Source organism: Paramormyrops kingsleyae, chromosome 14 (genome assembly GCF_048594095.1).
Source record: "Paramormyrops kingsleyae isolate MSU_618 chromosome 14, PKINGS_0.4, whole genome shotgun sequence".
In the NCBI taxonomy this organism is placed as follows: Eukaryota; Metazoa; Chordata; class Actinopteri; order Osteoglossiformes; family Mormyridae; genus Paramormyrops; species Paramormyrops kingsleyae.
Genome location: NC_132810.1, coordinates 1738965 through 1753929, shown reverse-complemented (window position 1 = coordinate 1753929; position 14965 = coordinate 1738965). Strand labels below are relative to the sequence as shown.

General features: G+C 45.6%; 1 pseudogene; it reads left to right on the top strand.

Annotated features, from left to right (window-relative positions):
* LOC111850912 (homeobox-containing protein 1-like) overlaps positions 1–13497 on the top strand; it is a 31757-nt pseudogene extending 18260 nt beyond the window's left edge.
* Positions 13498–14965: the final 1468 nt, after the last annotated feature.

The following is a 14965-nucleotide window of genomic DNA, read 5'->3' as shown; positions in this document are numbered from 1 at the left end:
ACCGAGGTGTGTTCTGAACAATGATTTTTGTGTACCGTTACACCCCTAGATTTTGGTGCTTTCTATCAAGGGATGGATCGTATTGCGCCTTGGGTCTATCCCAGGAAACCCAGGGCATAATGTGAGGAACACCCTGGATAAGATGCCAGTCCATCACATTTGGTGCCTTCCAAAAATAGCTAATGATCAAGTGGGAAGATCTCCAGTAGGCTTTGGACAGAAATGACTTTTTTCAAATATTCTTAAGAAAGGGAAGTGGAGAAAGTTACTGAGGCTATTGGTGTGTGAAAGCTGGTGTGGAAGCCTCCTGCCAAAGTGTCTCTGTACTGCTCGTGCCTGGAGGGGCTACGGCTCACCGGGGTGGAGGGGCTGCGGCTCACCGGGGTGGAGGGGCGCTCTCTCGACACTGACCCTCTGTCTACATCTGCAGGCACAAAAATGCCATGTCTTCCTCTTGTGTTTGGCAGTTCTTCTAGTAACGGGAGAAAAACTGACAGTATTACAGCCTTGCCTCTCTACTGTAGTGCTGTTATATTTAGACTGTCAGTCTTACCTCTGTGAAGGAAACCAAAATGGTCTCGTTTAGTGCTCGTCTCTGCCCTAAATTACCTGCATCAGCTCTCCTGTAATGACCACCTGCCATGGGATCTGATAAGATTATAAAACAAATGGAACTTAATAGGTATTAAAACCAGGTAAACGAATAACGATATGAACGCTGGATGGTACACCAGAGGGGGAATCACCATAGCACTTGCAGCACTGAGATCCGTGAGGTCGATGGACGGCCAAGCCGTTAACACGTTAGTCGTTGGTGGTGCAGCTTAATAAATGCATACCCCTCCTTTTCTCTCCTTTCTTTGTACCCAGAATGTCACACTACACGGACGAGCCACGCTTCACCATCGAGCAGATCGACCTGCTGCAGCGGCTGCGGCGGACCGGTATGACCAAGCAGGAGATCCTGCACGCGCTCGATACCCTGGATCGCTTGGACCGCGAACATGGGGAGAAGTTTGGCCGGCGGCCCGCCTATGGAGGGGGCGGGGGCGGGGGCGGGGGCGCCGCAGCAGCCAGCAACGCTGCCTCCACCTCGTCCGCCACCCCATCCTCAAATAATACGCCGGCATCTTCCTCCACCGCCACTGCAGCGACGCAGACGCAGTACCGCGGTAGCGCCGGCAGCCTCTCCCCTTCACCCAGCAATAGCTACGACACCTCGCCACCCCCGCCGCCGGCCCCGGCCGCCGTCTCCCTCGCCGTGGTGACCCAGAACGGCCGCGACGCCATCTCCGCGGTCCCCAATGGGAAGCTGTCCCCTCCTCGCTACCCGGTCAACAGTGCAGCGGCGCGGGGCTACGGCTTTGAGGCCACGGAGGAGGAGCTGGACATCGACGACAAAGTGGAGGAGCTCATGAGGTCAGTGTGAAGGATGCGGGACAAAATCAAAGCGTTCGCTAACAGAGAACGTGCTAATTGCCATTTGTTAATCATTGAATTGGAAGTGTGACGACATTAAGCCCTTTTCGCCTACAGGGTTATGGGTTCGATTCCTGATCTCGACTCCATAAGTGAGGAGTTAGGGTTCTCTCCCTGTAATCCTGTAAATTTACTCCAAGCACTCCAGTTTCCTCCCACAATCCAAAAACCTGTGGTTAGGAGAATCCCTTCTAAACCTGTTGTGTGTGGGTGTATCCTGAGATGGATTGGCATCACAGCCAGAATGCCTTCCTGACCCTGCACTGGATGAATGGATGTGGATGGATGTGAATGGATGGGATGTGACGTGATCTGATGTGACGTGATGTTCATATCCACAGTTTCTTTGTCTCCTAGCGGTCAATCATACTATTTATGGTGAAAGAGCTTTTCACAAAAATATAACACATAAATCTTCTAATAAATTCATTACCATTGCTGGGAAAGTGACACTGAACTATATTGTATTACTGCAAATGATACATTATTGCATTTGTGGTACTTATGAATTTTTCTTTTCTAGGAGCAGTTAACAAGATATAATGATTATTTGACCACTGTAGTCAAATATAATATAGAAAATTCATATATTGGTAAATGTGAGGCTTGAAGTATACTTGATAAACTTTCTGTGATCATATTTTATTTATATTAATTAATGTACATTAACGCTTTTTCTGTATATTTAAATGCCATTTTGTGTCTGCCATCAAATTATTTTCAGTGTTCATAAAATCGTAGTTGGAGTTGAACAGAAAGTACTGAACCTTAAAGTTTCTTTCTCTCGGATTGGCCTCCATCCTGTCCCCAGCTACCTTTTTTGTCTCCTTCTTTTATAATTAATTGGACAGTTCTCTCCTTTTCGTGACACCAGATGGCAGCTGTTACCCACAATCACACCGCAGCTCAGGTGCCCACAGCTCTGGAGTAAAGAGGCAGACAGGGAGATGTTTACATTGTTGCTGCAACTTTTGTACATAGATGTATTTTGGCTGCATTTAAATGGGCTTCATTGGACAAAAAAATGCAGCGTTTGCACATGCAAAACAAATTCCTCCCTGATCTCATTTTAAATATTCATCTTCAAAAGTTATTAAAATGTTACAATTTCGGTCGGTACAAAGTAAAATAAATCATTTTGCCTAATGCGTTTAGATTCTTTACCACACAGAGCTCAGAAATGATGAAAATTATTCTAGAAAAAAAGCTATGAAAACATACCTATAGTGAGTTCCATTATAAAGGTTTAGAAAAACGTGGGTAAGATTCTGGGGTAATCATTTTATTAACGTCTGCTGCTTGTGTGGTGCTGATCTGAATATCCCAGAAAAAGCAGGCTGAGGTGTGTCTTTATGCAGAGTTGTTCTTTTTTTCAAGGGCACTTTACACCCCAGGCTCATTTATGCATAGGGTATTGATTTGATTATGTTGGGGGGAGAGACTTAAGTCAGATTTTGACTGCATTTTGCAAGCACACTTTTAGGCCTGGCTGCTGTTAATTAAAATCAATATAAATGTAAATGAGAGAGCCTAGCTTGCCTGCCTGTTTATCCATTTATTTATTAAATTTGTTTATTTAAAACTTTGAGCAAAAAGGTTGTTGCACATCGAGGTTTGTGATGTAAGTTCATCACACAAGGAGCATGTGGCAGTGTGACAGCAGAGATGGGCGCGGCGGTCTGCACCAGGGGATTCCGTCTCCGAAATGGAGAAGCAACCTGCCATTTGTCTCTGTCTTGTTCATCTTTTGGAAAATGACAAAAAAAAAAAGACCTTAGAATAGAAGCGAAGCTGCAGGTCACCCCTGCCTGAGGAAAGGTCTTGAGAACATTGGCCCAGCTTGTCTTGATCGTATCAAAGAATACTTCCATTTTTTTGGTATTAATTTCCCCCCCCCTCTTTTTCATCCTCTTTCCCCAACAGGAGGGACAGTAGCATTATCAAGGAGGAGATCAAAGCCTTCTTGGGCAATCGTCGGATCTCCCAAGCGGTCGTGGCCCAGGTCACAGGTGTGTGTGCGAGATGGAGTCGGTCTCTCTGCAGCTTCACCCGCTTTAAGGATAATATAGTTTAATTAGTTTGCCCGTGTTTGTCCCACTTTTCTAAAAGTCTGGGTAATCTGGTCCCGGCAGGAATTGTTTTTATTTGCTCAACAGACAGCACTATCTAGGGCAGCTTACTTGGCTCACATATTTTCACATTATCCATTTATATACTTGGATATTTGCTGAAGCAATTTAGGTTAGCCCCGAGGGCCGCTGGCTGGATCAAAAAGAGCAACCTTCTGATTATGAGCTCTCTTTCTGCACTGTTACAATTTCACACCCAATTGTCTTCGCCTCGCTCTTCAGGTACAGGCAGTCGCCCGTCGTCCGTGCTTGCGTTCCGCGTGCCTTTCGGCATGGGTGTACACGTACGGATTAATTGGACGTGCGACCGCGTGTGTGCTGCTCGTGTTGCATTCCCCAAATACAGTGCAGCGGCATGTTCCTGTCCACATTCTGACATCAGAAACCGTAGCCGCAAACACGAATATCAAACGTAGCTACATTTTTTTTTTTATAGCAAGTATTTTATCGCAAAGTTATCACGTTGTAGAATGACTTTCTAAAGGCAGAACGGAGATGAATGCATGATTTGCCAAGTGCTGTTCTGGGGTCCTTGTGTTAAAGTTGTTTTTTGCCAAAGCACATTGAACTTCCATTAAAGATTCTTTTTAATATTCTATTTTTTTAATCATGCACATCTTGCAGTAAAAGTGTTGCGTAAAACATAATTTGGCTGCACTTGCCTTTAAGCTGGTCGTCGTTAAGCCAGATAACTTTCAGTTTTATAGCACTTCTTTTGAGTTGTAAATGTGTTTTATCCCTGGGTGCCCTGTGTATGCTGAGCTAGCGGACCAGCACTGCTGTGTGTGTCTACCTCTGTCTCTTCTCAGATGTGTATTTGGTTATTTACTGATCGCTGTCTGCTGGATCCCCCACCCCAAAGGTATCAGCCAAAGTCGGATCTCCCACTGGCTACTGCAGCAGGGTTCAGACCTCAGCGAGCAAAAGAAGAGGGCCTTCTTTCGCTGGTACCAGATGGAGAAGACCACCCCCGGTAATTCGCACCCCCTTGCCTTTTCCTGGACATCTCGGCTTCTCCGCTCTCCATCCCCCTACTGCTGTTCCACTCTATTGGTCTGTCACGAAAGCGTGAAAGTATGACTTCTCTGTCATTGTCTGTTGTTGTTTCTTTTTCCCCCACTATGAGTCTTTGTTGAATGGTGGGGGGGTGGAAAGCAGACCCCCTTAACAGGGCTCCTTCTGGTGGGAGGCGAGGCGTGTAGCTAGGCTCATAATTTTTTATTGGATTGGGCTGAAAGCTGGTGGACCAGACAGAAAGGACTCCATACCACAGCTGGCCATGCACACGTGCTTTGAAGTCTGGGCGTCGAAAAAACCTTTTCTTTCTCTTGAAAGTATGATTTTTAATAAACCACATTCAAGAAGTGCTGCAGCTTTCTGTGTCTGTCCGTATACATACAAAGGTCATTGGGCCAAGGGGAGATACCATCAGATGTGTATGTGCACCTATAGATCCTCCCCCCTCCCCCCACGTACCTCCCCCCACGTAGTTGTGCTTCATAGTGCTGGCACTGAGCCAAAACCAGCAAAGGCATTTTTCTTCCTCCTTCTAATGAAGGACGGCCAAGTTTCCTTCCAAACTCCCTGGTGGTAGACTGCTTCCATTCCCCTTCCTCCTTCGAGAGTGACGGGGGTCACCTCCGGTTCACAAAGCCCACCGGTTCACAGTACTCAGTCTCCTCTGTCCAGGGTTTGGTTTCTGTTGACAGTTGACGGGTCATTGAATAAGAGGATTGTTCAAACAGTCGAGTTAATGGGCCACAATGGCACTGGGATCCACGGGGCCGTGTGAAAACCGGCAACTGGGGGCTACCCCCGCCCCCCATACAGATGCAGTAAAGTCTTATTAAAAAAAATATCTTTTGATGTATTGACTCTGTAGCGTATAATCCAATAGTTAAAGCACAAACAGAGAGAGGCAGAATAGAGAATACTATATTTCAACCTTGTAAGTCTTAATTGACAAGCACTTAAGTAACTAATCAAGTTAAATCAAGATAAAAGCCCAGTCAGGGAAGGTTGTCAGCTTTTTATGGTGAGAGTTTGTGCGACACAGAACAGTAAATCAGCAGCCCGGTAGCTTGTACATTAACAACCCGGTTATGGTGATGTCCATACTGCAGCAGGGATCTTCAGCCAATTGTGATTGTTGTCTGGTGTGCGTAAGCTACGGATGAGTGTGTCATTTGCCGGAATATGAGCTTTTAATGCACACCCCAGGGGCCACGCTGACCATGCGGCCTGCCCCCATGGCATTGGACGAGGTAGAATGGAGACAGACGCCTCCCCCAATCAGCTCCACACCCGGAAGCTTCCGCCTGCGCAGGGGAAGCCGGTTCACCTGGAGGAAAGAGTGTCTAGCTGTGATGGAGAGGTGAGAAGGCGTGGAGAGATGAACGGGGCAGCCACGGTACGGTGGCCCAAGGTGCAAGGGGAATCTGAGGGTTGGGGTTATTTGCCAAGTAAGGTTTGCGGGCTTTGTGGGTAGAGGATGGCCCGTTCTGGTTAGTGTCAGGTCATCTTCTGTCGGTCGGACATTTAACCTGAGCTGTTCAGTAAAAGCAGCTGCACTGTTTTAAAATCCATGAAGTTGTAAATGTTTTAAATGGAAAATTTACAGCTGAGAACGTCGCCTTCGACAAGGGAATAAACAATAAAAGAGACAAAGATGGGAAAGAGGGAGTGCAGCAGTTGTTAAGGTCAGCCAGTACTTTAGCACTAAATCATGCAAATTACAGAGCCGTGTTTGATTTGATGAAAAGGTCTGATAGTTCTGACTAAAAGGGGAGCCTGTAGCACCAGCTGCGACCTTGACTTCTGGGTATTCAGTGGCCTGATTGCTTTCAAGCTCAGTTCTTGCCACTGTGAGCATTGTTCCACTTGGGGTGCAGGCACAGATGCAGCCAGCCACCCAACACATATAAGATTGATGCTTGCTATTCCGGTCTGCAACTTGTGATGATACATTATCCCTGGCCTTTCATCTGTCACCAAGCTACTTCAACGAGAATCAGTACCCCGATGAAGCGAAGAGGGAGGAGATCGCCAACGCTTGCAATGCCGTCATTCAGAAACCAGGTAAGGATTATAAAAGTGTTTCTGAAATCGTAGCTATAACAACTGTGTCTGAGCCGTTGTTTATAAGTGTTGCTTCAAAATGGTCAGCAAAATAGTTCTTTGAAGTACAAATGTTTTAGCCATACAAGGTTTTATAAACACCTCTTTACTGCGTCCCATTATTGCATATCACAATAACCAAAAGTCTTGTATTTTGTTGGGTTACTTATCGTTAAATTAGTTCTGGGTTAGGGGTACTATACTGTAGTTAGGATTTGGGTTATGCCCATAGAAATGGAGTCCCCCCACAATGATGGGAATAAATGAACGAGGGGTTTTTGTATCTGTGTGTGTCTGGTGGTGGGCGGGGGGTGACAGAGAAAGAGAGAAAATATGAATATCTGTCAGGGAATTTGTGCAAGCTGAGCCGTTTTTTGTCAGTGCTCAGCAATTTCTTCGCTTTCCTGTACCAAAATGCAAAAGTCAGATTTAACAGGCCTGTTTTATATTCTGTCCAGTTCATATTACATAGACTAAACCACGTCTTGTAGTAGTAGTAGCAGTAGTAGTAGTAGCAGCAGCAGCAGTAGTAATAGTACCCCTTTCACCATAAAATTATGTTCATAAATGCATGTTTTTGACTGAATCTGTTCTTGCCCCAGGGAAGAAGCTGTCTGACCTGGAGAGAGTCACTTCCCTCAAGGTCTACAACTGGTTTGCCAATCGGCGAAAGGAGATCAAGAGGAGAGCCAATATTGGTAATGTTTCAGGTTGGGGGAGGGGCTGCCTGTGGAAGACAGAGAGCTTGATCTGATACAGTAACATCTGTCCTTATATATAGGCCCAAGGCAGATATTATTTTTGGAATACAGAGTGCACTGGACTGTTTTGTTTCCTTGATTGTGCAAAGTACTCCTCGTGTTTTGAGTGTACCACAGCTAAGTTTGCTTTTGCGTTCCATTATAACCTCGAGGGTTCTCTAGTGAAGGACTCTGGCATCTGGAAGTAGACGTGACGCAATTTAGAATCGGAGACGTCAGATCGCCAGCAGAATTGAGCAAGTCGTCCGGCAGTGAGTCTGCGATGTTGCATGCTGCCTCAGATATGTTATGGCGAGGTCTGTTTTTTTCGAAGAAGCAGCAATCCTGGAGAGCCATGGGATAGATATGCAGAGTCCAGGCGGTCACTCTAATAGCGATGACATCGATGGCAACGACTACTCCGAACAGGTAGCTATGGCTACAAGGGTTCAGCAAGGTGTTGGTGGGGGTAGAGCTGGGTGGGGTCAAAACATGTACTGATTATAACAGTGTCCACCACACGGAAGCCTAACCTTTCACATTTTCCCCCTCTTGAAAACCCAAAGCCCGCAGATCAGTCCCTGGAGTCTTTGCTTTGAGAGGGGGGTGGAGGACACTGGTACTGGGGGGCGGGGCGGGGATCCCAAGATGGCCTGGGGGGTGTGTACCCACAGGTGTGATTCCTGACAACTGCGGGAAAACAAATGTGACTTTCATGAAACTATTGCAGGGCTGCGATGTCACCTATTTTGAAAAGAGACCAGCCCCCAGATCCTTTGGTTTCAACAGAATTGACCTGTCATCACCCACACAGGTATGCTAGATAAACACTTAACCCATAAGAGCCGTCGTCGCACACTGTGCTAATCACTGCATAAAGCCAAAACCGAAAATGAAACATCACAAAATTAACACGGAAAATGCTGACTAATAATTGAATGTCGGTTAACTATTTAAGACTGGACTCTTAACTGAGTTTGACTACTGCATACCTTTGTGGGCTTTGACATCGCACCACTAGGTTTTAGGATTATTTTATTCTTTTCAGTAATTTCCCAAGTTTAAATTAATTGTACGATATGGTATCTGGAATTTTTTCTCTCTTGCCTGCAAGAAGCCGTTTGGGGTGGATATTGAAATAACATAACTATGAACGCGCATTCATTCATTTTTGTAAGTTTTTGTTGCATTGCATTTGGGGAAACTAAATCATTTCATATAGCTCTTCATGTATTTTAATTAAATGAGAACAATAGTCAAATGAACTGAGGTTTGAATCATTTTATTAGCAGTTTTCCAGGGCTTCTGGTCTATATTTCCTGACTTGTTTATTAGGTGAGCGGGACAAGTTGTTAATTAGGCCGACGCTCAGAAACTTTGGAGTTTCTGCTCCCTGAATCTTGGCATGTTCATCCCAGCTGTACAGTACAGAGCTGCCACCTGGCGTTTGTGTGAATGTCCAAAGGCCGTAACGGGAAATGTGTTTTAGTGTAATGCTACGTAGACCTCAAGTGAACAGCCACGGCATCACAGGAAGGAAATCAGTCTAAACAAACCACCCTTCTTGCAATTGTAGGTGTCTGCTTTGCCCCCCAGTTGGCTGCCGGCTTGGTCGGGCCTGGCCTAGTGGACGCGCAAGGGGGAGCCTCACAGGGTCACCGTGATGGGGGTGCAGGGCAGGCGGAAGTCCCCAGACTGACCGCTCTCTCCTGGTCTCCCCCCTCCCCCAGGATGACAGCACCAGCCACAGCGACCACCAGGACCCCATCACGCTCGCCGTGGAGATGGCTGCCGTCAACCACAGCATCCTGGCGCTGTCCCGGCAGGGGGGGGGCAGCGGCGGCGGCGCTGGCGACATTAAGACAGAGGTCCTGGATGATGACTGAAGGGGCCCCGGCAGTGGAGTGGGCAGGGTGGGGAGGGGTGTGGTGTGGATGTGTGCGTGCGACAGTGTCCGAGGTCGAGCGAGCGTGCAATGTCGCCTCACGGCAGACGCATTCTGTAATGACCAAATGACTATGCGTAATCCTTAAATGTTAGAAGCTGTCAATCCTTAATTAACCCCCCCTGTTTTATGTCAAAGGTGCCCCTAGTTGCCCATGGCAGGCACCCTCTGCAGGTTAAATGTCTGTAAAACAGAAACATATATGCTTGTGTGCGTTTTAACTAAACGAATATTAGGTTTTTACGAATTCCTCCGTACCTCCCCTAGGCAATGGGTTGTATGCCTTCTTCATTCTTCTCTCCTTACCCAAATGCCTGGCGTAACAAACAACTGTGGACCCCCCCCCGCACCCCTGTCACTGTCCCCAAAACCCATTCCACTCCCCCATCCCCCCCATTGCGTGGGAGGGGCTAAGGGAGAACGCCCCTTCTCTCTACCTCTCTTCCTGTTCTCAGAGCAGCAGTATTATTTGTTGTCGTTCCTCCCCTCAGTGCTGTGCTAGCTATACTAGACACAAGATGGCAACCGTCATATCTCAACAGGACGCGGTACGGTGTGGTGCGTGTGGGGCAGCCTTTATCTCAGATGGTCTCCAAAGGGGGAAGGAGAATAGCCTGGTACAGAGGTTAGGGACACATTCGTGTATTAATGCGTTTTTAGTCGACTGTCTGTAAGGAAACAACGTGAGCACTATAAATCTTTAACATTTCTTTTTATGCCCTATTTTGCATTCCATTATCCAGCAAAACCTGTGAAATACTACAGGGCTGATTTGCCAAAATACAGACTAGAGCTGTTCACCATTACTCCAATCCCCAAATTAGTGTATTTTAAAGAAACAGCAAGGTCCTGGTGTGAAATGGTGAAAGGGCAGGGAGGAGGATCTGTGGGTTTGTGAGAGAATATCAGGTCAGGTTGGTAGGGCAGAGTCCACCAACTGAGAGATAATGGTGTGACCAGTGAAGCCACTGGGCAGGGAGGCGACTGCATCTGTCACAGCCACTGCAGCAACAGCGGCAGGAGGAGCAGCGCTGTGTACTCCAGCAGGCCGAGGAGGAGCGCTGTGTAAACTCCGTCAGGCCGAGGAGGAGCGCTGTGTATACTCCGTCAGGCCGAGGAGGAGCGCTGTGTATACTGCGTCAGACCGAGGAGGAGCGCTGTGTATACTGCGTCAGACCGAGGAGGAGCGCTGTGTACTCCGTCAGGCCGAGGAGGAGCGCTGTGTACTCAGTCAGGCCGAGGAGGAGCGCTGTGTACTCAGTCAGGCCGAGGAGGAGCGCTGTGTACTCAGTCAGGCCGAGGAGGAGCGCTGTGTACTCCGTCAGGCCGAGGAGGAGCGCTGTGTATACTCCGTCAGGCCGAGGAGGAGCGCTGTGTATACTCCGTCAGGCCGAGGAGGAGCGCTGTGTACTCAGTCAGGCCGAGGAGGAGCGCTGTGTACTCCGTCAGGCCGAGGAGGAGCGCTGTGTACTCAGTCAGGCCGAGGAGGAGCGCTGTGTACTCCATCAGGCTGAGGCGACCGCAGACGGTGTGTTCCCCGGTGGATGCCTCTGACCTTAAGCCACACACTCTCTCTGACCAGCTTTTTAAAGACGTACACAGAACTTCAGTGTGGGGCTGCATCCGCTGTCATCAGACTGATGCTTGTGTCACTAAAATGGAGTGTTAGATTACACGCCATGTTTTTTTTGCCAAGGTATTAGTCAAGAAGAAATCTCACGCCAAAGTGCTCAAAATCCCTCCCCTCAAAGCTTATTGGTCACTTGGATTCATTAATGGACGTAGGCTCTGGGGGGCCAGATTGAATCCTTGAAGAGGCCAATTAACATGTAGCATGTCACCTTGGGTGGCCTTTTTTGAACTGTCATCTGTGAATCAGTGACTGTTATTGAAAATGTGTCAAATATAGCTAAGAATATTCTACATGGTTTTGAATGTTCTGTGGAAATAGGTTAAGGGTGATTAAAAATGAAAAAATAAAACAAAAATTACCTAGATTAGCGCCTCCATAGTCGAGTTTGGCCCCCTTGAGCTGTTAGGTAGATGTAAGGGCATGAGGTAGACTAGCTGAGACAGACTGCGGATGACCAGCTTTCTCTAGATTCAGGGGAGCAGACCCTCTAAAAATGCCCATACCCCCACAAACCGTGATCCTTTAGCTCTTAGGATGCTGCTTTTAATGTAAATTAACTGATTTTTCTAACCTAATGTTTTAGCTATTGAATGACAGCTAAGCTGACTAGTAAATCTTCTCTGCTGCTTCAGGGCTTGGGAATCTTTGAAGCTCTGCTATTGACTAATCTAGCGCTTGGTTCTATATCAATCATGTATCCTCTGAAAAAAAAGACTGTTCCAGAACATAACCTGACAAAGTGTATTTAATTTTTTTTCTTCCTGTGTAAAATTCTGCTAAGCAGAAATGTATAGAATGAAATGACACACTTTTCTCGATTCTATTTTTGTTATGTTTTAGTATGTTTTTAAAGTTTTGTTTTTCACTTTTTTGTTTACGATTAATTTTGTTTTGCCTTGGTTCCTATCTGTTTGTCGGCCATTTTAATGTAATGGCAATCCATCTGTGTTTTTAATTGTAATTGATTGCTTAATGATAAAGCATCCGGTTCAGCGCACAGGAGAACGCCTGACCCTGACCAGACTTAGTGTAGAACCCACCTAGCTCAAGAGGTGGTTGGGGGGAACCTCAGTTTTTAAAAGTAGCAGTCCTCCCAGTGCAGCAGTGTGTATGCAGTTTTAAACTGCCGTGTATAAGGCTCATGCATTGGTTTACTCCAGGTACGGAAACGCTGACACGTGTGGCGTCCCTTCCCACTGTTAAGCTAATGAGGGGAGACACGTCCATGAAAAAGATCAAGGGTGCTTAAAGACTATTTTTAAATACTAATGTTGTTCTGCACTTTAATTCTTACACATCGCTACACGACCCACCGACTTGGGCCAGTTCCCTGTACTGTTTCTGGTGTCAAGCAAGCCATATTGATAAGGTTTTCATTTTTGTCTGGCACATACAATACGAGAGTCGCAGTTGGATGGGTGTTTGGAAGCGGACCGGAGATTCCGAAAGTGCCCAAAAGCCAAGCTACACTAAAGCTCTTCTGGTTCATGTGACTGATACTACAGAATGCATGCAGTGAGATCTGCTTGAACATGATTGCCAAGAAGTGTGTTGTGGCTGGGATGCAGCACAAGGTGGTGTCTATTTTGTGCAGAAATTCAGTACTTGGAGCTTCTTGTATACTTAAGGCTTTCCTTTGACACATGTGCTTCATCCCTCTTCACTAAGACAGCACATCCCACCCTTTGTGCTTAGTCTAGCTAAAGGACTGTTTTGCTTTCAGTCTGTGAATTACAAGAACATTTTTTCCCCTTCTCTTGGGGGAAAAAAAACTGCTTCTTAGGCATGCAGTCCACAGGCCCTTGTACAAAAATAGAAATGCAATCAAATCACAAGAAACCCATTTAGAAGGCTGGAGGTTTTGAGGATAGCTTTGAATAAATGAACACATAAAGCGTCCCCCTTGTAATGCTTCAGAGAATGATAGGATAGATGCCATTACACTTGCGCCAAATGAGACCTTTTGTGTGTATTTAAAATGTGTGACAAGGAGAGTAAGCAAGTCACTGGGGTCTTTCTTGGCTCAGGGGTTGATGTTCTGTGATCAAGGTCAAGGGCTGTTTTTTTTTCTGGGAGGGGGGATGGGAAATGGAAGGTATGGAAACCCCTGACCTCTGAAGGGTTACGTCGTCGTTAATGTCCCAGGGTTCAGACTTCTCCTGTCCCTGCCATTTGTCCTTGTTGAATATGTGTAAGGAAACGTAAATATATAAAAATATAACAAAAAAAAGATCAAATGAATCATTGTTGTATCAATTTAAAATAGTTTTAAAAAGTTCTGTATCTCCTATTTCAGAATTTAGTGCCTTTTTTGGACAGTAGACTGTTCTGTAATTAAAATGTAGTATACGGTATATATGCTTTTGTTACTTTTGTTTTTGAAATTTAACTTGTGTTTATTTTAGTATTGTACCTATTATAGAATTAAAAAATACTATATCAATGATAAACTAAGCCACAATGACTGTCTTTTTTGAATGTTACCATTGCATTTCTGTTATACTTCACAATACTTAAGAGAATCTCACCTAGACCAAACTACATAATTTTACATTCATACTTTTTACATTATATTTGGCCTTTGTAGATATATATTTATATCCTTAAATGGGTTTCTGAATTTAAAAAACAGAAAATGTATTAGGGCAGCACCAGTCACATTTTTTCCACTCAGAATTAAGATTGTGATTTTCTCTTAGTTCTTACAGGGTTAAGTTTAGCCAGTTATCGGTATTGGTGATATAAAACCAATATAATTTTTGGCTATGTATTTATTTAATTACATAATCACAACTTTCCAGAACATAAAGGGCACACTCCACTCATTTACAAATGCAAGACATACTAAAAAAACTGAAACCCCAGGCATATCTGAACGCTCAGTATGGATGAGGCACTAGGCAAATGGCACCCAGATGACATACTACTTTCTTCAAAATTCCCAAGTGTACAGCCGACGGATGCTACGGCACCTCACAAGGCAAGTGAAGCTACAACTTGATGGCACAGGAAGTCCCGTCCGTGTAAGTTTAAGTAGAAAACAATACCCAGTTTCATAAGTTGACTCATACGTACACCGATCAGCCATAGCATTATAACCAATGACATGTAATTAATTATCTTGTTACAACGGCACATGTGATGGGTGCCATTATATATTAGGCCAATGGAACAGTCAGTTCTTGAAGGTGATGTGTTGGAAACAGGAAAAGGCTCAGATGGTTGTTAATAGGCTAATAATGAAAGCAGCAGGTTGCAGACTGGGTTGGAATGAAAACATTTTGGGACAAGGTTTTGAAGGAACAAGACTGAGAACCACTGGGCTAGACGACTGGGTCAGAGCATCTCCTAAACTGCAGGTCTTATGTTTCTGGTATAAAGTGGTCAATACCTACCAAAAATGGCCCAAGGAAGGCGAACTGATGATCCAGTGATGGGTTCATGATTGCCCAAGGCTCATTGATGCGTCTGGGGCGTAATGGCTAAGCCCGTCTGGTCCGGTCCACGGGAGATGGGATGCTGCCCTGTCTACTGCCAAAAGTATCTACAATGGACACATGAACATCAGAACTGGACCAATGAGCAATGAAAGAAGGTGGCTTGGTCTAATAAGTTACATTTTCTCTTACATTATGTGGACAGTCGGATGCATTTGCTTAGTTTAGCTGGGAAAGAGATGGAACCAGGATGCACTATGAGAAGAAGGGAAGTTGGTGGAGACAGTGTGATGCTCTGGGAAGTGTTCTGCTGGAAAACCTTGGGTCCTGGCACTCATGTTATTTTGACCACTTACCTAAACATTGTTGCAGATCAAGTACACCCCTTCATGGCAGTGGTTTTCCCCAATGGCAGTGGCCTCCTTCAGCAGGATGGTGCACCTTATCACACTGCAAAAAATGTTCAAGAACAGTTTGAAGGACAT